At 42.0% G+C, this 27,410-nt stretch overlaps 1 long non-coding RNA gene across 1 annotated transcript in view; it reads left to right on the forward strand.

Annotated features, from left to right (window-relative positions):
• Positions 1–26,030, forward strand: part of LOC137162803 (uncharacterized) — a 37,162-nt gene extending 11,132 nt beyond the window's left edge. Inside the window, exons 2-3 of the long non-coding RNA XR_010922503.1 lie at positions 22,926–23,018; positions 25,299–26,030. This is a non-coding gene — a long non-coding RNA (uncharacterized lncRNA). The remainder of the gene's footprint in view (positions 1–22,925; positions 23,019–25,298) is intronic.
• Positions 26,031–27,410: the final 1,380 nt, after the last annotated feature.

Consider the following 27,410-nt stretch of genomic DNA (forward strand, 5'->3'; position numbering starts at 1 on the left):
TATCCTTCAGTTTCTTATGGTGAAACATTGAAAATGCCATAAAAGTATTGTGTGAATGCCAAAAGTATATTAATGCACCTCGCAACCCTGGTGAACAGAATGGACACACACACACCTCCGCCGAACCCCTGAGACTGACTCACCGAACCCCTGGGGTTCGATCGAACTCAGGTTAAGAACCACTGCACTAGATATTGAACCCAGCTCTTGTTGCTGCTGACTCTGTCTGGCAGAAGGGCTACATCTATAAAAGGAGAGGAGAAGGACTAGGTTCAGAAGAGGAAGTAACCAATTGGTGATGGGCCACTGCAGCTCTTTAGAAACCATTAACTGCACTTATGAGTTGTCTGAGCCAGAAATTTCAGACATGGTTATGGATATAAACTTTTCCTCCACTCAGCTGAGGGAGGTGTTTGGATGGTTGGCTGACCACAGAGATAAGATCAAGTTGTAAAATTCATGTTTTGGATCTAAACTTCCCCAAAGTTCAAGGATGTTTGGTTCCCTGGTTGTTTTTTTTTGTTTTTTTTTGGTGTTTTTTTGCTCAGATGCTTATGCACATTAGCATAAGTGCAACTGCAGGATAATCTGGCCACAGGGCTCTGTTCTTGGTCCCCCTTCTCTTCTCTCTGCACCTTATCTCTGGATAATCTCAGCTGAGTTGCCATCTCCATGCTGATGATTCACAGATCTATGTCTGCTCCAGACCTGTGTCCTCCTGTCCAACTAAAATCTCAGTTTCTCTGACATTTCTTCATGGATGTCTAGCTGCTAGCTCAAGATAAACATGGTTAAAACAGAGCTCTTAATCTCTCTTCTCCCCTCCCCCCCCCCCCAGCCCATCCCACTACCTCCTCTTTTTTCACTATAGATGACACTACTACCATCTGTCCTGTCACTCAGGCCCATAACCTGGGCATCATCTCCAATTTACCTCTTTCTAGGTCCTCACATCCAGTCTTTTTAGTTCTTTCTATGCAACATCTCTAAGATACAGCATTTTCTATCCATCCACACAGCTAAAACCCATCCTGTGCCTTGATTACTGCAACATCCTTTTTTCTCTGGCCTTGGCAAATGCAATCATGTCTCACTCATATCCATTCAGAATGCTTCTGCAAAGATCATTTTCTTAGCTCATTGCTTTGATCATATCACCCCTTTCTTTGACTCCTGCTCCTGGCTCCTTCTCCTCTGTTGCATCAAACATAAACTATTTGTCTTGAGTTTCAAGGCCCTTCATAGTCAATCCTCATCATTCAGCGTCTGCTGGGAAGGACAGGAGACATGAAGAAGCTGGTTGTGGCTCCCTAGCCAGTTCTACACTGATCATTGTCATTGAGACTAACCAAGAAGAGCCGTACAAAAGTCATGTTCCCTGTCGCTAGGTGGCTTGCCCCAGTAAATTTAGTAGGTCCAACTCCCCTGTAACAGAGCAGTTACTCCCATCTGGCCAGTAAAGAGGGGTGGGGGCAGCATGTGAGGGCTATATATCAACAGTTTCCAATCTGGGTGTAGGACCCCTTGTGGAGGCACCAAAAATTACAGGGGGTCCATGAGGCTTCAGTGATATTGAGGTCATTGAGTAGTATTGAGGTCATAGCTCCACCCACTTCCCCAGCCCCAAGCCAGCCTGCCAGTGCCCACTGCCTCCATTACCCTCTGTCCATGAGGGACAGGAAGAGGTGGGCATGTGGTGGCAGCTGCACCAGGGAAGGCTTAGCTTCTTACTCAGGTAAGAATTATTATTTTATTATGTAAATTTATGTGTTTATAGGAGTTGTGTTTATGGCCAGTGAAGGGGGTTAGAGGGATGCATGTTTTACCTAGTGTTAACTAGTGGGGCTTTCACTCAAAAAGGTTGGGAACCACGGCTATACATGATCAGGGAGAGACATAGTGAGAGGAAATCCCAGTGAGTCAGCTGACTGCTCCAGTCAGGAAGAGCAGATGAGAATTACCAGAGACCAGGGGACTGAAGAAGTCCCAGAAAGTGCTTCTTGGGAGAAAGCAGGAGACTAGTAGAGGAGTTTGCTTACTGACGTCTCTGGGACTGAAGAGCTGGACCCAGAAGAACCAGGAGAGGTCCAGGGAATGAGGGATGCTCTCAGTAGGGAGTTTCTGCTGGGAAGAGCAGGGTTGTACTCCAGTTAGAAGGACTAGGGTTGCTGTCCTGGGATGAAGACAGGAGAGGGCTGACAGAGTCCGGGTATAGTTGCAAACAGACTGCCCCTTGCAATTTACTCCCAGGAGGTGGACTGCGACCCAGGATACAGATACATGGGCACAGGGATGGAGGAAGTAGCCCAGGGATAGCTGACCTCAGTCTGGCTGTGTTCAAGCCCAGGCACTCATCAGTGAGTTTCAGCTGGAGCCCTGCTGATTCAATGGCGGAATGCCCTGCCACTGTTAGGATCCTGGTCTGGGACGCAGTGGAGTTGAGGGCCTACATCCCCCTCCTCTCTCCTGTGCCCTGCCAACCCTGGGGTGACTGCCCCATCGGCCCGTGAAGCCTCACAGGGCTATAGACTGCTTTGCCTGTCCCGCTCCGGCCAAGGGCCATAGACTATTTATTTATTTGCCCCACCTTGCTCTAGGGTTTAGGCTCTAGACCAGTTGCCGCCCCACCCTACCAGAGAGCCTGGGCTCCTAGACCTCTGAGGGGCTGTGTAGTGAAGCAATGCAGCCTCCCCGCCACCCCAAGGCTGACACCCCAGGTCGACCCCAGTCTGTTACAGCCTTCCACAAAAATGAGTATTTGGAATTAACAGTAAGGGAGGGACAGAAAAGAAGAGAGCTTGGGAGAAGTCAAATAAAATCAGACTGAAAACTGAGCTGAGCTGGCAGCTGAACATCCCTAGCACAACTTGTCAGAGCAACAGACATGAGACTGAATGGAGAGTGAGAGGTCGGGAGTGGAAAGGTAGACTTGAGGAGTTTTTTGTAGATTTTTAAGACTTGAAGTGGAAACTTGTGATTATAGCATAGGGATGGGCAACTATAAGGAAACAGAAGGCCACAAAACTGAATTTATTTTAAGAGTGAGCTGGCTCACTGAGGGGTACAGTCCTTTAATAAAGCTGCTGCAGCTGCCTCATATTACTCTGCTCCCCCATCAACACAGGTTCTGACTTCACCCCGCTCCAGTTACTGCCTCCCCATTGGCTGATTTGGCTTAAAAGTCCCAAACAATCAGGGTCAGGCCAAACCCTCCCCCCCCCTCCCCCGTGGTAGAGCACACCTCAACCAATTGGGAAGGAGTAACCAGAGCTGGGTGGCATGGGACAGAGCCAGAGCCTGTCAATAGAGAACCTAGCATGTGGGCTAAAGATGTAGCCCGGCGGACGGCCCACTGACAGAAAGCTTGAATAAATGAGCACTTGTTAAATCTGAAAATAGATTTACCCTAGTAGAGATGTTCAAAAAGTCATAGTTATAAGCATTTACGTTTTTACTTTCTGGAGGAAACAATTTATGCACTAGACTGTTATTTGCCAATTGGGTATTCTGTCTTCTAGAGAGATCTCCAGCATGTTCCTTTTCCCTAAAGAGAAAACAGTGCTTTTCAGATTATAGAGTTACATAGCAATTGCCTTGCCAGGCGAGACCGTTGGTTCATCTGGTCCAGTATCCTGCCTCTGGGATCAGGGGAAGTCAAATACAAGCAATATAATGTATCTGGACAATTGTGCAAAGCTGTACCATGGGGAGGAAAGATTGTTTAAGACAAAGTGGTCTTTCAGTCAGTTTATATTTCAACAGCTTATACAAGGCACAGGAGGGGGCAATGTTGTCATGATGATTCTATATGACTTTAGCTGTTCCAGATGTCCAGCCTGGAATTCTTGATCTATTGAACAATTGGCCTTAACCTGTAAAAATCCCTTAAAAATATTAATTTACAAACCTTTGGATTTTTTTCAGGAAAAACATAAAAGCAAACAGCAGCAAAATAATCAGCTGTTGCTAGCCATCTATTTTCCTCCCTCTGTGACTCTCAACGGGTCCTCAGCCCCTTTTCACATACCATAAAATTCTTTGGCAGATTAGCGCCACCATAATTCAAGTGACCTTGCATGTCCAAGTAACAGTTTTGTATCCTGATGAGCAAGAAAACCTGCTCCTGTTTACATCAATGCAGAGCTATCTTGATCTTTGGGACTGATTTGGCTCTTGCCACAGGTTAACCATTTCAGGCTTGCTCTATCTGCACTGGCTGGTAATGGCCCAACAAGGGGCTGTTACAGCAGCCAGGGATAATGACTGCACAGCAGGGCTCCAACCGTACTCCTTCCCCATGCCGGAGGCTACAATACGAGGTGCCATAAAGCCAACTATGCCAGCTCTATAGAAAACAGGGATTGCATGCAGTATTCTCTGAGCATTTCTCTGCATAATCCTGAAGACTATCCTCCCCCAGAACAGAACCATGTAATTTTAATAATATTACAGCAATGTGTCTGGTCTTCGGATTTTTTGTTTTTTGCCTTTGCTTTGTGTAAGGAAGTACATTCTCAGAATACAGCTAGTTCCTTACTAGAGTAAGCAATATAAAAAGTATATTTGTCAATCAAAATTTTCATGGGAATGTGTCAATTTCCATGAACTCTTTTTCAAGGGGGAAAATCTAAATGCTTCATTTCAACAGTGTTGAAATATTTTTTTCAGTAGGTTTTGATTCATTATATTTTTTATTTTTATATTCTATTAAAGTTAAAACTATAATGAATCAAAAGGACATTACCAAAATGAAACAATTTGATCCTGAATTTAAACTTCTCAGAACTTTCATTTCATGGGAACCTTCAATTTATCATTCCAATTCAGAATAATTTTTAATTGTTCATTTCCTGCAGAGCAGATGTTCTGGTTCCAGACCAGTTCTAATTGTTTCTCATGTTGCATGTGCTGAACTTTGTTTCTTTCTTTTTTTCTTTTTTTTTTAAGTGTTAAATACTAGTTTTAAACAGATAAAGAATATACAGATCATATGTAGTCTTTACATAAGAGTTACCCTGATACTGGACTACACAAGTTGTTCTTCTGTTGTACCCTGTCTATAGCTGTGAGCAGTACTTACCAACCTTAGGTACAGGCAATTGCTCACAGAAATTCAAATTAAGTAAAAACCATAGTGTCATGTATCTAATTCTTCAATAACAGAAAAGGAGAGATTCCTTGCCAGCCCTTGCAGGCAATATATTTATGCCCTAAGGCATATGGTATCTGTGCTTGGATTTTCTCAGGTATCTGTGCCTGGATTTTTCAAAGGAATTATAATAGAAAAAAAATCCTATTCTTTTAAAGATGGTGGCTTAAAAATAGAACAAACTATTCTGCACACCTTTATTGTATGACTCAGCTGAATTCAGAGTTGGCATAAGAGGATAATGTAATAGATAATCACATCTTAAAATAGGGTTTGATTAGAGTGTCCCCTCTTACTTGAACAAAATTCAGGAATGGTAGTTTTCATTTACTCTAATCTTGCTGTATATAACTGTGTGCGTGTGTGTGTGTGTGTGTGTGTGTGTGTGTGTGTGTGTGTATATATATATATATATATATATATATATATATATGAGTATATTATTACTGTAGCACCTACATCCAGGACTCCATTGGGCTAGGAGCTGTATAAACACAAGGATAGTCCCTGTCCGAAAGAGCTTACAAATCTATGTATAAGACAAGTGACAACAGATGGATACAAATAAACAATCAGGAAGTACAAGGAAACAATGAGACCATATTGAGCATCATAAGTTGTGATCTCTGTGCACCAGTAGCCCAATCATTGACGAGTGGTAGGTGTGTGTGTGTGTTTGTTTTGGGGGGGGAGGGGTTTAGGCCATTACAGCTACCAGCCATAATGCAGTAGATTAACTTATACCTTTTCATACTAAAACAACCCAGTGGATTTATCTACATATCTAGGTGGGGGGAGGGAGGGGAGAAATTCAGCAAGAACTGAAATAACTTCACCATACATAACAGGATAAAGACCCTTTTATCTCTAAGGGTTTGTCTAGATTGCAGTGCTGGATGTGATTGCATGCTGAGTAGAGATACCTGAGTTAGCTTGGATCCTGGAGCAGTGAAGCCACAACAAAGCATGCTTCAGCATGGATTGCACAAGCCCACCAGGAACTCTGGTTAACTACCCCGAGCCAATCAAGAATCTTTCAACAAAACATTTTTCATCAGAAATGCCAACTTGTTGAATCCGAAACCTGTCACAGGAAAGGGTTGGTTTCAACAAATGTCTTGACTCAGTTTTGAAATTGTTGATGTTTTTTTTTTTCACTTTCTAAATGAAAAATTCTAGTTTAGTTCCAAATGACTTTTCATATAAAAATTTAAGCTATTTGTAGTGTTTAAAAAAAAAAAAAAAAAAAAAAAGCAGTCAAAATCAAAACCAAAACATCTTAACTATCAAAATGAAACATTTCATTTGACTCAAATTTCCAGTTTGCCAAAATTTTTGCATTTTTGACTTTTCATCCTGATCTGGGAACAATTTACCATCCAGCTGTAGTTGGCAGGCTTCTATGACAGCATGTGCCATTCTGTGGAAACTCAAGAATACAGAGAAAGCTGTGCTCCACGGCCCTCCTTCAGCAAGTAAACACTGTCCAAACACACAATGAATCCTTTTACACTAGGGAAGAATTTGTCCCCTGGTCTTTCACCTAACAGATGGAGAAAACTGTAACAGAAAATGTGGAATGTGGTGCAATTTTCTTCAACCTTTGGTCTAGAGTCTCAACTAAATTCAGAACTGCTATAAGTTGGTACTGAATTTAGCCCCCTTTCTGCTAGGTGACTTTTTTTTCCCCCCCCCCATGCTGCATACACTGAACTTTGAGGTTTATTTTAATATAAATAGTAGTTTTAAACAGATGAAGAATATACAGATCATATGTAGTCTTTACATAAGAGTTACCCTGATACTGGACAACACAAGCTATTTTTCTGATGTACCCTGTCTATAGCTGTGACCAGTGCTTACCAACCTTAGGTAAAGGCAATTTCTCATAGAAATTTTGTTGCTGGTGCTCAGGGTAGTCGCTTAAAAGAAAGTTCACTGTAGCTTGTAAATAAGAGCCAGAAACCTATTTCTAGTTTTTGCTTAAATGCCAGCCCCTTTGTGTTCACCTTTAAATGCTCCAACTGCGTTGTAATGAACAAGAGACCAGAAATTATATTTTTTAAAATAAGTACTAGTCACCCATTTCTCCTGTTCTGTGCTTATCTATTTGAGAGTTACCTTGGGTGGTGACGACAGATGCTTCAGGGAAAGCTGTTGAGCTGTTAAGTTGACTTGTCAGGCAAGAGGAATGGTCTGTTGTTTGTGTTGTGAATTGAAGAAGCTTGTAGCAGAATAATACTAAGCTCTTTCATGAAAAGGATCTGAGAGTTCATCCAGTTTTTCATGTTTCACTGACATGTTTCCTAACACAGCTGATGTCCTTTTAAGGTCAAATCGTTTTTCTTGGACCTCTTTGGGAAATGCACATAAAGGCTAAAAAAAAAAAAAATTAGAGGAATCTTGTATTTTAGTAAAAAGGTTAACTGAACCAAGTCTTGTACTTTCAGTCAGGACAATGGGAAAATTGCAATGGACCAGTGTATACTCGGGAAATGCAAGGAATAAATGAGTTACAAGCTGTCTTGATATGTGCAGGGGAGGCATTAATTTTTTACTGATTCACTTTTTTTGAGCTGGTGGTGCTGGGCAATGTCACTTTCACTGTCCTGTATATGTGTTTGGTGTATGTGAAAGGGGGGGAACACTGAGGGTTGTATATTTAGGGCCTGATTCACCTCACTTATACTAATGTAAATCAGGAGTAACTCAGCTGAAGTCAATATGATTTCACTTGTGTAAAAGAGAGGAGAATCAAACCCAGAGGCCGCAATCCAGCAAAGCACGTAAGCACATCTGTAATTTTAAGCAAATGATAAGTCTTATTGAAGTCATTGGATCTACTGAGTTGTGTATAATTATACACGAACGTTTCACTGGAGTGCCTTGTTCAGTACTATTAAGCTGTCTGGGGGGAGTTTTGTTCGGTAGATGCTGGAACTTAGTCGCTTGCTTAGCTGGCAATATTCAACTGTCCTTTAAAGATATGTGATAGGACTCACCACAGTCGTCCACTTGAGCTTCGTGAGGCTGTAGAAAGTTGTCCTCCATGAGGCTATATTTTGGTGTATGCTTGTGTAACAAGGCTTGCTGTCATCCAAGTATCCCTTCATGTCCAAAGTTACTCTGCACCACCCTGCCTATGTGGTCCCGTCCCTCCCCTCCCCCAATTTCAGAGCCCTTCTATGAACTTGCTCGATTCAAATGGTCGTTCAAACAAACCTCCACTTGGGTTCCATTTATTTAGTCTTAAAGTACACACTGACCCTCCTGGGCCCCAACCTGAATTCAATCTCTCTCTCCCTATAGACCACAGGCAGTCCTTCAAAATAAAACAAAACAGACCCTGGGCTGAAGACTGTGTGAGTCTATTTGCTCTCAAGTACCTCCTGCCTGGAGTTTGTCCTTATTCCTAGGCTTTCCAGATAGGCCTTTGCAATCTCTCCCCTGCTTCTTAGGCAGGGTCTCCCCCAGGCCTCCCTGCCTGGAGAGCTTGCTCCTACCCACTGTCAGCCAGGCTTCCTCCCTCTAGCAGCCTCAATTATTCTCTCAACCATGCCCCCTTGCAGCTGCCTGCTGTCATTTTGAATTGGAAGCCCTTGATTCATTCCGGGTGTGGCTCATCCTGTAATCAGGGCGGACTCAGCCCCAGCCTCACAAGCCCATGGGCAGGCCACCCTGTTACAGCTTGAAACTGGTGTCCCAATAGCACATACACAAGCCTCCTGGCTCATAGTTGTAAAACACTGTCTCTCTTGAAGTAGTCTAGTTGTGTTCATTGTATACTGGATGAAAAGAGGCGACAGTAGCCATCTTTACAGTGACATCTATAATGCCCAAGTAACATCTGCATTAGTGAGCTCTGTATTTTAATATTTTTGGTGGAGGGGATGTATTTTGGTGTTTGCTTCCAGCATGTGACTTTGATGCATGGCATTGACCCCATTAATTTCTTTTGAATCTTTTTTTCCCTGATGTATTTAGATTTTTCTGCTGCACGATATTTTCTGCCATATGCCATGGTTAAGTTAAGACTGCTTCCTGTGTGTGGGTGTCAGCGGGTGCTGATGCCACAATTCTGCTATGTGTTCCAGCTCAAAAAGAAACCCACATGTTGCATGTGTCAGAGACAGCTGCCCACAGAGAAGTGTGCAGACTCCGCAAGAGCGTGCATTCTTGGAAACATGATCTTTATCAAACATTGTTCCAGAACTTCTCTCAGCCTGGTACAATGAGCATCTGCTCCTCCACGTAGTCAGTGTACACCATCATAATTCAGCCACATTTGTATGCCCAGAGACTGTATATGCCCAGAGAACTGCAACAGAGATTTCATTAAGTGACATGGGATCCCTGGATACTCAGTCAGTACCCCTCTCTTGTGCGGTGTGCTACTTACTGTCTGTTCATAGCAGTGGAGCTCTTTTCTGTGTGCATGTTATGGCCAGGGTCTGATAGATACTCTCACTGGATGTCTTGTCGGGCAAGGACAAGCTCTCCTTGGCTTTCTCACTGAAAAGACAAATGGCAACCGTTTGCCAAAACCAAATCACATCTGTTCGTTCCTATCACTAGCCTACAAGAGGGTCTTGATTAGTGTGGTCTGTCTTTTCCTAGCCTTTTTATCCCTCTTCTGACACAACCCAAAACTTGCCTTGTCCTAGGCTAACTCAGCTTATTTGTGGTGGAATCAGTGGGACTACTCACAGACTAAGGTGTGGGTGTCAGCATGTGTAAGGGTGGTAAAAGTGAACACTAAATGAAGTGTGGGTGGGGTTTGGGTTTTTTTTTTTTGTTTGTTTAAAAACACCATCAATATAAAAATCATGGAAATAAAAGACGTGCTTTGTGTCTCTATCCAACGGCATTGCTTTTTATTGCTCTGCTTATCTGTATATAGTTTGTTTAGATTGTAAACTCTTTGGAGGCAAGGACCTGGTAAAGCAGCTGGCATGTTTTTAACCCCCTACAAATTAATAACACAGATAGGAGCAGAGGTTTGGAACACATTTCTCAAGTAAGGAAAGTTCAGTCTCATTTGATGAAATATAAATAATGTGCTTCACATAATTAATCTCCATATGCATTTCTGATTCCTCATTAATTAAAATGGGATGCAGGGAATTTATTGCAGTTAGTATAAATTTGATGTCCTGGGATTACAAGTAAAAGTTTTCTGGATGAATAAGCACGAGCCTGGTTGATTATACTAAAGTCATTGACAAAATGCTCACTGAATTCAGTGGGAGATGGATCTGTTTCTAAGAATAAATAGGAATGATATCAAACTGCATTCTGCAACTATAAAATCCCCTGGTCTTGATGAATTTTCTTTACAGTTTTTTTACAAATTGTGTGAACGATGTGTTCATACTATGTCGGTTCCTTCACTTCATCACAGGATTATACAATCCATTAACCTCTACACAAATCATCAGTGTCTGTACCTCAAACTGAAGAAAGCAAAGATGCTAATTCTTTGTTCTTGTTTCAGACCATCTCACATTTCAACACTGATTTTTAAAATGCTAACTAAAATGTTAGCAACTGAACTGGAAATGATTCTCCCTTTGGTCATCCATCTGGGCCTAACAGGTTTTATCAGTCAGACACTCAAGAGACAATGTTAGCAGATTATTTCACTAAATTCCAGTAGGTTAAACAAAGGGATTATTTTATACCATGAAGGGAGTATATAGTTATCTGAGATAAAATAATCTAATGTAAGTATATTATAGAAATTCAGTGTAATAGAGTTTTCATTTACTGATCAACACAGCTCTTACCAAAGGTTCACATCCAGTAACCTTTCTCTCTCTCTCTCTCTCTCGCACGGGCGTGCACACACACACACACACACACACACACACACACACACACACACACAGAGGGGGAAAAGAAGGGGGGGGGGACAAGGAGGGGTGGGGATTAGAATAGATATATCAGACATAGTTGTCTTTAGTCAGCCCAGGCCAAAATCCTGCAATCCTTGTTCAGTTCTTATTGAAGTCAGTGAAGTTGCATCATTGTAAGTGACAGAAGCATTTGATCTACTGACTCTAAAGACTTCAGTGAGAAGTGAATCCAGCACCGAATAACTCTATTGACATCCGTGGAGTTGCCACTGATTTGCATCAGTATGAGACGAGAATTGGACAACTGATTTTAAATTTCCAGTTTTACTCCAGCAATGAATTGTGGGTTCAAAACTGCAAGTAGAAAAATGTGTGCACAAATACTACTGAGTGCACAACCCAGTTCAAAGTTGTAAGTAACTTGTCTACGAGATGCTCTGCTCTAGAGGATTAGGCATGGTCCCAGAAGGCAGAGGACATGAGTTCTCATGCTGGTTGTGACACTCACATGATTTGTAACTTTTGATCCCAAGTCCAAGGGTTTGCCACGCATCTGGGTTTAACCCAGACAGTCTGGGTTTTGGTTTCTGTGTCTGCGTGCCATTTAGGTGTTCCAGGTTTCTGAAAGTCTGGTCAAAAAGGGGACCTGTCAGTATCTGGTCAGATGTACTGACCGGACACAAAGTGCAGTTACCATGGGGTGGGGGAAGGTGCTGTCTCATTAACCTGTGCCAGTCCCTGCTCAGCCAGGGCCATCTCCTACCTGCAGGCAGGCTTCCTTGTCAGGCTGCAGCAGCTCCTGTCCCAGTCCCAGAGCAGAAGGAGTCCAGCTGATAGGGGAGGGAGATGGAGGCAATCCAGCCAGCAATTTTTGGGCGGGGGAGGTGTGAACAATGGGTGGGGCCTTGAGGGAAGAGGTGGGGTGGGGGCAGAGCCTTGAGGGTCTGGTTACCAGCAATTAGTAAGGTGGCAACCCTAGCATAGAACTAGAAGTAGCAGGTTGAAAATGACCAAAGGAAAATGTAAGCTAAATAGTAGCAGCTGTTAACTAATTGAGGCTTTTTTAGGTTGGTGGAAATGTTATCTGAGTCATTAAGAACTTGTCTAGACAAAGCACCTGAGAAAATATTGTAGGTAAGAATGCTGTATTGGCAGGAAGATAATCTAAATGACTACATCATGCAGGACTCTTCCACTTGCATCAATTATCCCTCTCAATGGGGAGATTAAGACCTGAGTTTTATCATGAAGATTGAATTAGATCAGCCTGCTAGAGTCCCCTGCAAATATGAGTTGTCTTCAGAATTGCTACAGTGAATTGGAGAAATTTCTCCAAACATGAGAGTTCTAATTCAGAGAACAGGATCATATACACTCTCTACATAGCATTATTTTCAGCATGAGGTCTTTAGTTCTGTGCTGTAGCTGCAATTTTGAACTCTTCTAAAGGGCAGATCGAATGTGCTGCTTGAGTCCGTGCCTCGTACAATGTGTTCCCACATATGTTGTTCCAGTTTTGTGAATGCTGGGCCAAATTCTCCAGTTGCATCATGTACTGCAAATGTGGTGCTTCCACTGAGGTGTGGATTTAGGCAGCACACAGTCTATGTTCTGGGATCCTCTACTTTCGGTGTTCTGCAGAGCTATGTTACATGGGGCCTTTTCTCTTGCAAAAAATACTAGAGAATTCACTAGTGATAAAGCAGTGCTTTGGGCTAAATTGACATGTTTGGGACCAGAACTGTAGAATAGTGTAGTACTTGTAAGGATCTGCTCTGGGTACAGTGGGATTTAGTACTGTGGACAGGGCAAGAGTATGGCATGGACCCAAGTGTGTACAGTCTAGCATTGCATCGGGAAGGGGGAAATTGAAATACCTCTCCATTTAACTGGAGAAGAAAAGTGTCCTTGATTAGCCAATTAACTGACTCCTGGAGAACCAGCAGCATTTATCCTGAGCAAGATTCAGCTGCCATTGAAGAGTCACTTGTTTTTGCATCTGATCCTCTTGGTGATCTCACCCATTACAGAAACTGACACTTTAAATTGTGTAGCATTGTTGAGTCACACCCAGTTTATCACCAAGGTAACTCCCAGATCCTTCTCTTTGGTATTATTGCCTTGCCAGAATTCCCCTATTTTACATTATAGTTGTGGTTCTTCCTTCCTACATGAACCCCTTTACACTTGCTGTTAATCTATTTGGGATATGGTTTGTTCTTGTGGGGTTTTTGTGTGTTGTGGTGGTTTTTGCTTTGCAGCATAACAAGAAGGTGCTGTTATCCCCAAAAATACTTGTGATCCTTCCAGACTTGGTATTGTCCACATACCCTTCACTCAGTTCTCCAATGTTGCATAGTACTGGACCTTGGCAGAAGCCTAAGCAATCTACTCTATACCTCTTGCATTGGACCACTAACAGGGCATGTGCGAGTTTTTTTGGGTTTTTTTAAAAGACAGTGGTTTCTCCACACCCAATTTTCCAGGTTATTTATTTAATGTTTGAAAAACATTTTGAAGAAAAACTTCATAAGAAATATTACCCATTTTTATTTCATCTAATACATATATGGGAATGAGAAAAATGAGGATGCCATGCCTCTATTAAAGCCTTGCCACAGGTGTGCTATATTGGGCCAAATCCTGCTTGTTTCACCAATGAGTCATTATAGTGTTGCTGAAGGTTCTCTTTTAGATGAGATGCAAATCGGAAGTTCTGAATGTGTGGTCATTAAAGATCCCTTGTCATTAAACCATCTCTGGCTGGCAAGCACAGTGGTTCCCAAACTTTTTACTAAGGCAACATACCAACTGCAAATTTTGTGATGGTGGTGGTTTGTGACCCACCATTTTTTATTTTTATATATATATATATATATTCTCTCTCACCCCAGCACTGCAACATAATCCTGGCACAATGCAGAAGGGATGGCCCAAGTGCAGGTTGGAAAGCAAGCTGGCCCTACACTCACCCCACAGCAGTGGTTCCTGTCCCACAGGACTGGGCCCAGTTCCCTCTCCCAGGTGTTGTTGTGACTTGGCACATGAGGTTGCAATGCCACTCAGGTTTGGCTCAGCTGCCCCTCCATCAGTGCTTAGGAAATTCCAACTGCTGCAGAAAGGCTGTAGCACATCTCCTTGGTAATACTAGCTACTGCCAACACGTCGGCAATCTTCTCTGGTCTCTACACTGGTTTCCCATAGAATAACCAGTCAAGTTCAAGGTCTTAGACCTTATCTTCAAAGTGCTCTATGGCCTGGGGTCAGGGTATCTAAAAGACTTCCTAAAGCTCCAGAATGAAGACGGATCGACAACTGCACTTCTCTAGCAAAATGGAACTCTTCCACAATAGTTCGTCTGTGCAGGAGGCTGAAATTTCTCAGGGGTTGGGCCAGGACTGTGGAATGAACTCCCCCAGGAACTAACGATCATCACAAACCTCACTGCCTTGTGCTTCATCACGTTGTTGTTGTTGTTTTTCCCCTTACCTTCTCTAACAAAGCTTGGGGTGGAGGTGTTAATAAAAAATAAAATAAAATCCCAAACACTCCACTCATACACTTCTCTCCCCGGGGAGAGGGCAGGAGAACAAATCTGTGACCGTGTTAGTCATGCTGCTTAATACGCTGCTGGAAGGCACTCTCATACTATGGTGATGAAAATGGTTTAAGAACCTATTTAGAATAGGACAAAATAGACTGATAGAGCGGTTTGGGGTCCTAGCTAATTGCCGCTATCTAAAACCTTCCCAGCATTCTCAACTGGCTCCCGCATTCTTCTTTTCACTTCCACTTCACTCCCACATCTAAACTGAGGCAAACATTTTTTGCATTGAAACATTCCTGCTCTTCTACATCCCAGAAGTGACTGCTTCTCTAGTATATCTTCCTCACAGGTGGTATTGAGTTTTAACAATGATTTTATAAAGCACTGTGTAATTCTCTGACTAAAAGGACTATTGAAGCACAAGTGTCTGTGTATTAATATTAATTTATTGCTTATCTTTCAGGGTCCCTACCCTGGGGCATTCACACCAGGCATTCGGGCTGCTCTGGAGGCTCCCTGTGCTGCCCAGTTCCCACAGGCTGGAAAGCCAGCTGCCCCAGGAGTCAGGGAGCCCTGGGTGTCTGGAAATCCTGATTATCCCCAACTCCAGGGCAGCCAGTATGGCAGGGCAGTGCAGGATATGAGGACTATGGAAGCCCTAGCAGCTAGTGACATGAATTAACATTCATGCCAGTTTGACAGCTTCCCCACTGAAAAGCAGCAGTGAAACTGATAAGTATCATGTCAATTTCAGCCATCTGCATGGGGGGGGGGGCCCTCAGGGAGCATATATTGGCTTTTCTGAAATGAAATTTTTTTTATGGAACTTCGTTTTCATGGGAAACTGTTTTTTTCCAAGTGGTTTAATTCCAGATTGGGACTAAACTACAAGTTCAAAATGCTAAAATTTCCTGTGAAATGTAGATTGAGTTTTGACTCGCTTTACTCCTAAATCACTTTTAGAAAAAGCCATACAGTTGCAGTCACTGCCTCTTTATAATGTCATGTCACATAGACGGGTTCAGTTTTATGCTGACTGAAATGTTTAAACAATAAAAACTATTTATTTAAAGAAAAACTACAGAGAAAGTCTTTACTGTGGGCTAGTGTAAGAGACCTGTTATGACAGTTTAGTTGTGTTTCTGGCATTTTTTCAATATCTGCTAAGAGTAGGACAGCTAAAACCATTTCCTTTAGCTTGGGAAAGCATGAAAGTGATTATGATCCAGGTACATAAGATCTGCCATACTGAGTCCAGACCAAAGATCTACCTAGTATCCAGTCTCCAATAGCTGTCCATATCAGAGCTTCAGCAGGAATGTACAGAACAGGGCAAGTGTGGGGTGGTCCACCCATTGCTTACCTCGCCCAGCTCCTGGTAGGAAGAAGTTTAGCGTCATCCAGAGCAAGGGATTGTGTCCCTGACTGTCTTGGGTAATAGCTATCCTCTATGAAAGTAATGCAGTTCTCTTGTTGAACCCAGCTATGCTTTTGTCCATCATATCCCATGGCAATGAGTTCCAAGGGTTAGTTGTGCATTGAAAGTACTTCATCTTGTTTGTATTAAACCTGCTGCCTATTAATTTCATCATGTGACCCCTGGCTTTTGTACTGTGGGAAAGGAAAGTTATGAAAAGTTGCTTTCAACTTTAATTTTAACTAGACTCCAAAGCAGCCCACTTTAACACATTTCATTAGGTAACACCAAAGAAAACAGATAAATGCCAATATTTATGGTACTGTACAAAAGCAGGTAAAGAAATCACTAATTTATCCAAATAAACAAACAAGCTCAGGTATCGGAGACCATCTGGCCTAGTGGAGAGAGCTGTGGACCATGACTCAGCAGAGCTGGTTCTTTTCCCACCTCCACTGGATTGTTAGGTGACTTTGGACAAGACACATACCTGCTCTGTGCCTCAGTTTCCCATCTGTAAAATGGAGATACTTTCTACAAAGTGCTCTGAAACTACTATTTTCCTGTAAACTAGTGACTTTAGTACCTTGCTTTTAAATGGCTGGTGCAAGGTGCCGACTGGCAATGAGCGTAAGCAAAAACCTCTGTATATCAATGAAATAGCTATAGTGGCAGTGCAACTCTAGTCACAAGATTGTTTACAAATGTTTGTACTGTATTTGTCTAGCTTTCCTACTATCAATCAGATGATGATGACTTTTGCTTGTAGGCTGATAGAACTGAATGAGAGCCCTAGAAGTGACAAACTGCAACACTTTACCAAGCCACTAAATCGTCCTGCCCTACATTTTGAAAGCTTTTCCCCACTGTCATATAGCATCCATCGGCCTGTTATCCTCAGTGTTATCTGATGAACTTGTATTTGTTTTATAAATTACGTGGTCCTGGGTCAGATTTTCCTTTTACATATATGTGAACCTATTATCTTCCATTTCACACTGCCCAGCTCCCTCTTCTCTCCCTACCCCTGCTCCATTGTGGACACCCCTCCCGCTCCTTTCCCTATGATGAATGGCATGATGAAAGGAAGATCTGACTAGTCCTTGATTGTAGGGATGCAAGACCAAGAGGAGAGAAAAGAAGCAGGGGCCAGGATGAAGCCTGTAGTTGGTGCAATGGAGTCAGACCACCTAGAGATTCCAACAAAGAATGGAAGCCAGGAACAGGACTGGGGGAATGCTAGGGAAACCTGACTCAGTATACGTGGAGCTGGGCTAAGGTGTGGAGGGCAATACTGCACAGAGCCAAATGTGACCTAATGCTACTCATGAGAGTAATTCTTCCTCCGGAAACAGCCCCATTGTTTGCACTGGGACAGCCTGGGTGAGTAAATCTTCAGGCCCTAAGATGCACTGTATAAGTTATCGCAAACACTGGGTACTGAATAAAATGTCATTCCAAACTATTGCTTAATAGAGATCAAAGGCTTTAGAAATTATAAAGAATCCACCTACAGCACTGAGGAGCTTGAAAGGAAATTCTAAACAGTTTGATCAACAAATTACCACTCAAAATATTAAATTAAAACCTGCTTTGTGAAATGTCAACCAAGTAGGTGTAAGAAATATGAAGGATTTTAGTGTTTGATAATAGCAAATAATGGAAGGTGAACAATGAAGTTCAAATGTAACTTTTTTTCATACTACCGACAGCAGGGCTTTTACACCAACGCGTGGTTGTGGGGTTTTTTGTTTTGTTTTTGGGCTCTGAAGAATGAAAACTGCAGACAGCTGTACAATGAATGAAAAAGAATTGTACACAAAGGATTAAGAATATAGAGGTGTCCTTTTAAACAAAAGATAAGACTGGCGTGGCTCTGGAAGTGAGTCTATGCTCTTATAATTTTGATTATTCAAGCTGAATATAGGCCATAAGAGGAAAGTAACAAAACACATGTAATGAGTCTGAAAATGAGCATGTCCTTTCATTATACTGAATAGATCATTGTACAAAGAATCCTGTGTCTCTCTAAATGAACTTAAGGATCCCTATTTGGGAAAGTACATCACTCAAACTCATAATTTCCCTTAACATAAATATAAAATTAGAATGTAATTATCTTCCAAATTTTGGTGTCTTTAAAAACTTCATACAGCTCATCAGTGGCTGTTGGATTCAGCATCTAAAGTTATGGGGCACTCATTTATCCCACAATCAAGATAACATTGTTCTTGACATCAAACCACCGAAGGATATGGAGAGAAAAGATTCTTTCATTGCCTATACACTAAAGTTAGGAGTCTGGGTAATAAACAATAGGAAGTGGAATAGTCCATTTTTTAACATAAATTAGATCTAGTTGGTATCACTGAAGCCTTGTGGGAAGATTTACATGACTGGAATGTTAAAATCACTGGTTATAGCATATTTAGGATGGAACAAGTTGACAAAAGGGGGGAGTGACACTATGTTAAAAATGGCATTACCTGTTTCTGAGTGCTTAAGCACCTATTATGTGTAGTGGGGGGGGGGGAAGGTCATCCAGGGGGAGTTCAATCTAGTGACACATGCTTGAGGTCTTGAGCTTCCAATATTAAAATGTCCTTGGAATTTCTAAAAATTATAGATAATGATTTCCTAACTCTGTGTTGGATCAAACATGGGGGAATTCTGTATTAGACTTTATCTTTACAGACTAAGAGGAATTGATCATAGGACTAAAAGTTAGTGGTGCTTTGATGAAAGCAATCATTAATTGGCTATTCTGTTTGTACATAGCAAATGTAAAGTCCCAAGCAGTAATATACTTGGTGCTTTAGAAGGGTCAATTTCACAAAACTGAAAACAATGAGTCAAATCAGCTGGGAGAAAGAATTTAATAAAATGTTCCTAAACAACTCCCAATAACCAGTCACACTTTTTCTTTTTAGATGCCCAAAAGCAACAATTCTGTCATCAAGAAAAAAGGCTACACTGGTTTTAAAAAAAAACAAGCCTTATAATTAGAGATTGAGCTCCTTGATTCTATTTATCTTATCAAAAAAAAGGTTAAGGGGTGATTTGACCAGTCTATAGGTACCTATGCAGGGAACAGATATTTAATAATAGGGAGCTCTTCACCCTAACAGAAAAAAGCATAACGAGATCCAATGACTGGAAGTTGAAGCTTGACAAATTCAGACTAGAAATGCGGTGCAAATTTTGAACAGTGAGGGCAATTAAGCACTGGAACAACTTACGAAGGGTTGTGGTGAATTCTCCATCGTTAGAAATTATTTAATTCAAGATTTGATGGTTTTTCTAAAACGTGTTGGATTCAAACAGGAACTAGATCATGGAAGTCCTTTGGCCTGTGTTATGCAAGAGGTCGGAGAAGATGAGTACAATGGTCCTTTCTGCCTTCATAATTTTTAAATCTATTTTTTTATGTAAGAACTTGACTAGATAGTTCACATTGGGCTAGTATCACAGTTAAGGGATGGATCCTACTCTCCTTGAAGTTAGTGGGAATTTTGCTTTTGGCTTCATTGGGAATGTGATCAAGCTTTGGAAGGGTGCTCTTCCCTCCCCTGCTGGCCCTCCTCATGTTTGCTTTGTTCTCTAGCTTAGCAAACAAAGGGCAGGCAGGTTTCCATACCAAATGGAGCCTCACTGACTTCAACAGAGCTCCTGCGTCCACACACAGCTCACTGTCAGTGGGGCTCCATGTGAGTATGGGGGGAAGGAGCGCGGGAACTGCATGGAGCAATTTGTACACTCAGGGCCAAAAAACTAGTATTTAATAACTATCTTTACTCTGTGATGGAACTCTTGTTCCATTTTGCAATATACATGTGATTTTTTTTTTGAGAGAGAGACTAGTAGAAAATAAAAAGATCATAAACAATACAGTACCAAAAGAGCTCCTTTCTAATGTACAGGCCATGTAGGGATAGAAACAAGGAGGCTTTTCATAAATGCATATAAGAAATGTCAGTCCCATTGAAACAGAAACAAGTTAGTCTGACAAGTCTGTAGGCTGGAGCATATTCTTATGGCATGAAATTCACCGCTATGCAGAGTGCCAGCACAAAACCTAAGCACTATAAGTTGTTTGAGAGCATAACTGGGACATAAGAGATGCATAGGGTTAGCACCTGCCCTGGTCTCAACAGTGACTTGAACCCATTCTGCTGCTTCAATAAATAGCAGCTAAAATGAGTCCCATCTCTTAATTCAATAATAGCATTTTATTATAAAAGTGAAGTTTCATATTGTATCATGGTGGCAGAACATACCTTATGCTAAATTCTCAGGTTCATGTCAATGAAAATTGCATGCATGGAACAAAGACCAGATTTTTGGCCCTTGAAATGTAGGGAAAATAAATTCCTCTTTAATGTAAGGAGAAAAAAAGGTTGGCACATCCTGACAATTGCTTGCTGGGTGGTGCAGAGAGGGAGCTGCTACTCTTATGTGGGTGTAAATCAGGAATAACTTCCTCTTATACACTGGAGTTACAATAATTTTACACCAGTGTAAGTAAGTGGAGAATCAGGCTCACATATCAGAGGGCAGAATTTGGCCTGTATTGTACAATCCTCAGGTGCAAGAGAATTACAATAATAATAATAATGCTGAGTACCTGGCATCTTCAAAGCACTGTTCAAATCTCAGTTAATTGTTCTTACGGTTGGGGATTCATCCTTAACCAAATGTTGTTGTTCTTCTTGTTTTGTATCAAAGCCTTAATGCTAGATGAGCAGAAAATGTTTATGGGTTAATTTAAATTAATTAAAAAATAAATGATTAGGTTATATTTATTCTGCATGTCCATTTTAGTTTATCAAATTCTAGATGGCCTGGGAAGAAAAAATATTTAAATAAGAACGTAATTCTATTTCTGAAGGCTTTTTCTTAAGGATGATACTGTACTAAGAACTATGCTAGCAAAGGCCTTATTCTAGAGTTTAGCTAAAGCACACAGAGTTGAATGTAATAATTATATAATAATGGTTAAAGATGAATGATGGCCATATGCATTTTTCCACTTGTACTCTCATTAGATGAGCTATTTATTAATAATAAGCATTTTTATAGCACTTCCATTTATTGGCCAGATCTTCAGCTGGGGTAGATAAACTTAGTTAAATTAATTTCACTGGAATTATTCTTATTCACACCATCTCAGGATCTGGCTATATTTTCATTGTACTGGAGAAACATTAATGAATTAACATTAGAAATTGCAATAGTGTTCATGTAGATCTACTAACAGCACTCAGATTCCAGTAACGGCTACAGGATAAAAGCAGAGAGATTTCTATGCCCCGAACCAAAATGTATAGAATTACATTGAATCTCATTTTAAATGAATATTTCATTTGGTACGAAAGGCGGAAGCTACAAGCAGCCAGTACAATATTTAGTTCATTTTCCATTGCATTTTATCATTTAAATATTTGTTTGTATTATCTCGGCACCCAAAGAGTGGAAGAGGAAAAAGAGGCACAAAGGTGAAGTAACTTGCCCAAGGTCATGTAGCCAGTCACTGACAGAACTGAAAACTTAACCTCTGTCTCTTGTGCTCCAGTCCACTGCTAGCCATGCTGCCTCAGAGGTGTACTTCATAATGTACACATGCATCACACAACAGAATTTGGCCCATAACTGTTAAAAGGAATTAAGCATAAACATTTTGGTGCTGTGAGGTCATTCATTTAACAAGTGGGTAGTAAGAATTTTTAACTTTTACCCAACTGTATCATGTAGAAAATTAAATATCAAAACAAAACAATTGTGTCTCACATGCTGCCTTCACATTTTCTTGGTTTGTAAAGAGCTGTTTGTGTGGCACATATAGCACTGAATGAGAGAGGAGCACAATGGACCAACTATTAACTTAGCAGACCTACTGCTATTGCACCTGATGATATAGTCACTGAAATAGAAGAGCCAATCCTTCATACTTAATCCAGAAAACAAAAAATGAAGTCCTCATCCAAGGACCAAGTGATTGTCCTCTTGAGAAAATTGCTTCAGTAAACGATTGCCCATTTTCCAATCAGTTTCACCTTCCACTGCCGAAAAAGGAAGGAAGGAGAGAAGGTTATTGAGTGAGGTAAAGAAGTTGAAAGTGAGGACTGCAGTGATCAAACCACAGCTCATTTAGAGGGCTCTGGGGAATATAGGCATGAAATGGAAAATAAAGTTAGTAGCCCCCATACAGGGCCAGATCCTTCCCCTGCTGTGGCTATTTTGCACTGCTAGCAAGCAGCTGGGGATTCCCTGAGTAGGAATTCCTCCAGCTATACCCCACTCTCCTGGCCTCTTATTTTACGGGTGCATATCAGGGACATGAGCAGGGAGAAGGAAGCATAGCTTAGTTCTCCAGGGAGAAGGAGCGCTACTGAGCTGTAGTTGATCCCCCATTTGGCATAATGATTCCTAGCATGCTGTTACCAGCCTGTATGAATTAGAGCCGGCTAATGGCTGGACTAACTTATCCCATGGGCTGAATCAGCCTCTGGTAGACCTTGCCACTGGAGGCTATACAGTCACCTTGCCTCTGTCCCCACCAGACCCATGGATTAGGCCCATGATAGCTAAGATGAAAGAAATGGCCATTATCCCAGATATATATTGGTGCTGGGCTCAATCTTCCTCTTACTTAGCTTGGCTTTATAACATTGACTCCTGATAAGCACCGTTGTAAATGAGAGAACAATCATACAGTTAGTGGGTAACCCAGTCTACAGAAAAGTTCAATAAGGGAGTGTATTCTCTTGATAATGGACATTGGTAACTTTTCTCTTTCTGTGAACCGGAGTTACATGCACACATTAATGGGAAACTAGCCCCCACAAGCCCTAAACGTTATTAGTTAAAAAAGACTATGGAAGAAGAGGAACAGGCTTCATTGTTGTTTCCATGTCTTAAAACTAATTAAAAGGAATCCTTTGATCTTTTTTCTTTCAGGTTAACCATCCTGCAATTTCAGAGAGCCCTTTCCTTAGATCAAGGAAAGAATGGGAAAATTACCTCCAATAAATGCAACATAGACTTCACAAGGCAGGTCAAGTAAAATATTATTTCTTGTTCAAGTTTAATTAGCTTCTGTAATTAGAGACATCATTTTTAATAGTACTTTATCCTTTTATGATATTATTGTATTATATTAGCAGAAACTAATTAAATATAAGACCCCCAGAAGCCCCACCTACACATGCTGGTCTCTATCTTTGGTGAAAGGCTTGCTTTGTCCAAGTCCAGACTTTGTCAGCAGATCCCAAATGTGCTGATGCAACTAAATGATAAATTCATGCATTCCACAGTATGGTGCTGGGAATTATCACTGAACATTGGAGATCTTAATATATGTGTGTTTTGAACAACGGAGCACTTATGCTATGTTTTCAGCTGCTATGAATTAAATTCCATTCACAGCTAATTTAGGTGACTAAAGTCATCACATTTCATGAGTAAAAGCCAGATATTTAGACTATGGCTTCAGCACTCCTCTCTTCTATAGTCCAGATGAACTGTCTTTCAGTCCATGCTCTGAGGGTTCCCCCCGCCCTGTCCCCTCTCAGTTTCCAGACACAGTTCGCCAGAAAGCAACAGTTCAGAGTCCAATCTGCAGGCACTCCGCGGAGGGTTGATTGAGGGTTGCACTGACAAGCTTAAAACCATAACCGTATCCAAGCCCTTCACACCAGTTGGGCTTATTTCACTATACGCAGATAGTTGCCTTCTTCTCCTCCCCCATGCTAGTTTTATATGCCCATAGAACACCCTCTTTCCCTGACCATGGTTCTGTACCCCCTCCCCCTCCTTCTTCTTGATCGCCTTAATTCTAGCTGGAGGCCACCACCTCCCAGCGGTACCCCCCTTTCAATATATAGTCATGTTTTGTTTTGGGGGGATCTGGGAACTTTAGTACAACCCCTTTTGTATTCCATGGGAGGAGCAGGAAGTGGTGCCACATCCTGGCCATGGTCCGTTTATGGCCCTGTGCTTGTCTCTTTTTAACACCTCCCTTGCTTTCCCAGCCGGTTGCTTGGCCTTGCTCTGATATCTGTCTTGAAGAGGGAGTCAGAGCTTTCCCTCACTTGTGCATTCATATATCACACCTTCATTACGTCTTGAAACATCTTAACTGCATCCCTTATCTTTTCACAACAAGAAAGAAAAACCATCTCATTACAGTCAAGCAAAAGGAACACACTCTGTCTTTGTTCTTTCCTAACATGTGTAGCTCAGACACTTTAACTTTCAGGCAGGCACAGAGGCCAAGAATCCCATCTTCAGGCAAATATACAGGCCTATGAACTTATATACTTGTACCTTAACATATGCCATCCATCTAGTCTTAAAACAAAAGTTTATCAACAAAGTAGCACAAAATATGGTCAACAATCGCAATACAAAGGTGTCAGGCAATATTCAAAGTTTCTTTCATATTCATGCTGGATAAAAATTTCAAAAGCACCTAATTGATTTAAAAGTCAAAGTCCCATTTTCATAACTGACACAGGCTCTTCAATGGGAATTAGGCCCCTAAGGGGCAGATTCACAAAGGTATTTAGATGCTTAAAAATGCAGATAGGCACCTAACCTACATTTCAAAATCCTATTAGGTACCTATGTTCCATGAAAAATCAATGGCACATAACTACCTTGTTCTGAAGAAATGTTGATATTTTCTCCAATGACTATGTGTAATGGCTTTCAATGAGGCTATGATGTTAGATAAGAGATGTGGAGTGGAGTGCATGAAGTTATTTGCCAACTAGAAAGGTCATGAAGTGACTAATCCATAATTGTAAGATGCGTGGAAATAAATGCTTTGTCAAACCAAGAGCAGTGTAGGTCTACTAAATCTGAAGTGATGATGTATTGAGATAGTTAAGATCTGACTCTAACCCTAGAGGATCAGGTACAATACCAACTGGAATGCTTCCTCTGGAAGTAATACAGAACAATTTGGAGGAGACAAGCGCATAGACAAGGGTCTTCTCCACGTCTTGCTGAGTTAACTCAAGTTTCTGCTTGAGGACTTCATGAGATGAAAATAGAAATTCTTAGTGAATATTCTCAAAAATAGTTGCAAATCAGATGTGACAGAAGAGATTTTCACTTTTGCAGGGGGAACCAAAATAATGCCAATATTAAAGAAAATGAGCAGGATGATAGTTAGGACATGAGTTGGGTAGGATATGAGTAGTTCTGAAAAAGGCAATGGGTCAGATTGCACTGCCTCAGTTGTATATTCTGTCCATGATTCTATCAGTGTCAGAAGGCATTCAAGGGTCAGTAAGAAACAATCAGCAATAATTCTGTCTTGTTAAGGTGTTGCTTTGAGAAATATTGAGTTGCTTATGCTCCTCACTACACAACAAGCCACAACTTCATAACAGTGGGGAAAAAAGGAAAAAAAGGAGAAACCAGATCCACATGGCCTGATCCTATGATGTCTTCAAGAGATGTTGGGCACTTCACAGCACTGGACCCAGGAGAACTAATGAAACATTAAAAAGAATGAGCCAAGGAGAAAAATCCTGGAAAACCACCAGACTACCATAACATCGGGTTATGGCTGCATCCAATATAATCGGTACCAGACTAAAGAATTTTGGGGCCTGTGCAATATGGCCATTGGGGGTCCCCCACCTTCCCTGCCCCAGGGGTGTGGGTTCTCCCCTGAAGGGTGAGAGGCCCTGGGGGTGGAGGGGTTGAAGAGCGAACCCAGCCCACATTCACCCCACAGCAGCTCCTGTCCCACCAGGCTGGCCAAGCTCCCCTCTCTGGCCCCCTGACCCTCACCACAGCATGCTGGTGGTGCCTTTCCCATGGGATGCCCTGCACCACCTCCTTCCTGGCCCTCAGTTATTTTTTTGTGGGTGTGCGGGGTTTTGCTTGTTTTTGTTCCCCCCCCACCCCGATAGTTGGGGGCTCCCCTCAGATGGAGACCCTGTTCAACTGCACCGAGTGCACATTGGTTAATCTAGGCCTGAATATAATTACCTTCAGAGGTCAGTTATTTGTTACTTTCAACTTTTGTCTGTTTGGAAATATATTTTAAAAATCTTCCCAAACTCATTTTTTACATATGCGGCTTGTTGTGTAGTGCAGTGTCTATCACATGAACATAAGGAATGCAGGACTGGATTAGACTAGTGGTCTATCTGATCCGGTATCCTATCTCTGACTGTGACCAATCATCAGATACTTCAGAGGACACTATAATGGACTCATATGGAATAACTCGGCCTATCCATAAAATAAATTTCTTCAAAATCCCTCTGAGATAGTGATTGGCTTATGCCCTAGTGCATGAGGATTTATCACCATTCTAAAAACAGAAAAAACAAACCTTCAGCCCATCTAAGATGTCTGCTGTTTTCCATGTTCATATGAATGTCTCTCTTTTTGACCCCATTAAGCTCTTAGCATCAATGATACCTTGTGAAAAGGAGTAAATTATGTGTTGTTTAAAATTGTAAGCATGCATGGCTGTCCCTCCTGGTCAATCTCGGAAAGAGGCCACACGTCCTCATTGTCACGCCCATAGAATGGTGATCTATCAAGGGGGGAATTAGCTGTCCTAGCAACTCAGGCCCTTTTGCACTGGGCCAAGCAGTACAGAGCATATGGGCTACAAGCCCTCAGGTGGGGCAGGCACCAAACAGTCCAGGGGTTCTGGTCTGCAGTCAAGACAGAGCAGTAAAAAGTCTGTGACCCCAAACCCTCAGGCAGGGCAGAGTGGGCAAACAATCTATCACCTGATGTCCTGGCTCAGGCAGACCGCAGGCAAACTCAGGCCTCTTGACCTCGGGTAAGGAGGCTGTCACTCGAGGGGTGGAGTGACAAGACATAGGGAGACTTGGGCCTAACCTACTCCATCAAGCCCAGAGCCCTAACAGTGGCAGAGTGTTCTGCCACTGGGTCAGTGGGGATCCACTTGCAACACACTGACCTAGTGTCAGGCCAATAACCCAACCAGACTATAGTTTAGCTCCCCTGGGCTACTTCCCTCATTCCCTTGGTTTGGTACCTCCATTCCATGGGGGTCCTGCATAACCCTCGGGTAAGTGGCCAGTGGCAGCCTCGACATCTTGATCGGCCGGTGGCTCTGGCAGGTCCTCAGTACAGCCAGGATCCACTTCAGGTTCCAATAGCAAGAAGGATGCATTAGTCTCCCTTGATGGCCACAGCTTGACTGAGCTACAGGACCTGCCTTTTATAATTCTGGTTCCTGTCCCACCCCTATGCTTCTGGCAGGACAGGCATGGTCCTCCTGACTCCACCCATCAAGGTGCAGGTTGTGGACCCTCCTGGTCATTCTCCGAGGGAGGCCACACCTCCTCACTACAAAAATGTAATTGGTTTTATCAGTTTTAAATGTGTTGCCTTTCATTTTTACTTAATGTCAGTATCGTACTGATGTTTTCTTGCCTTTTT

This window comes from Emydura macquarii, unplaced genomic scaffold (genome assembly GCF_026122565.2).
Source record: "Emydura macquarii macquarii isolate MOO-44397 ecotype Brisbane River unplaced genomic scaffold, CSIRO-AGI_Emac_v2 contig_2473, whole genome shotgun sequence".
NCBI classification, from domain to species: domain Eukaryota; kingdom Metazoa; phylum Chordata; order Testudines; family Chelidae; genus Emydura; species Emydura macquarii.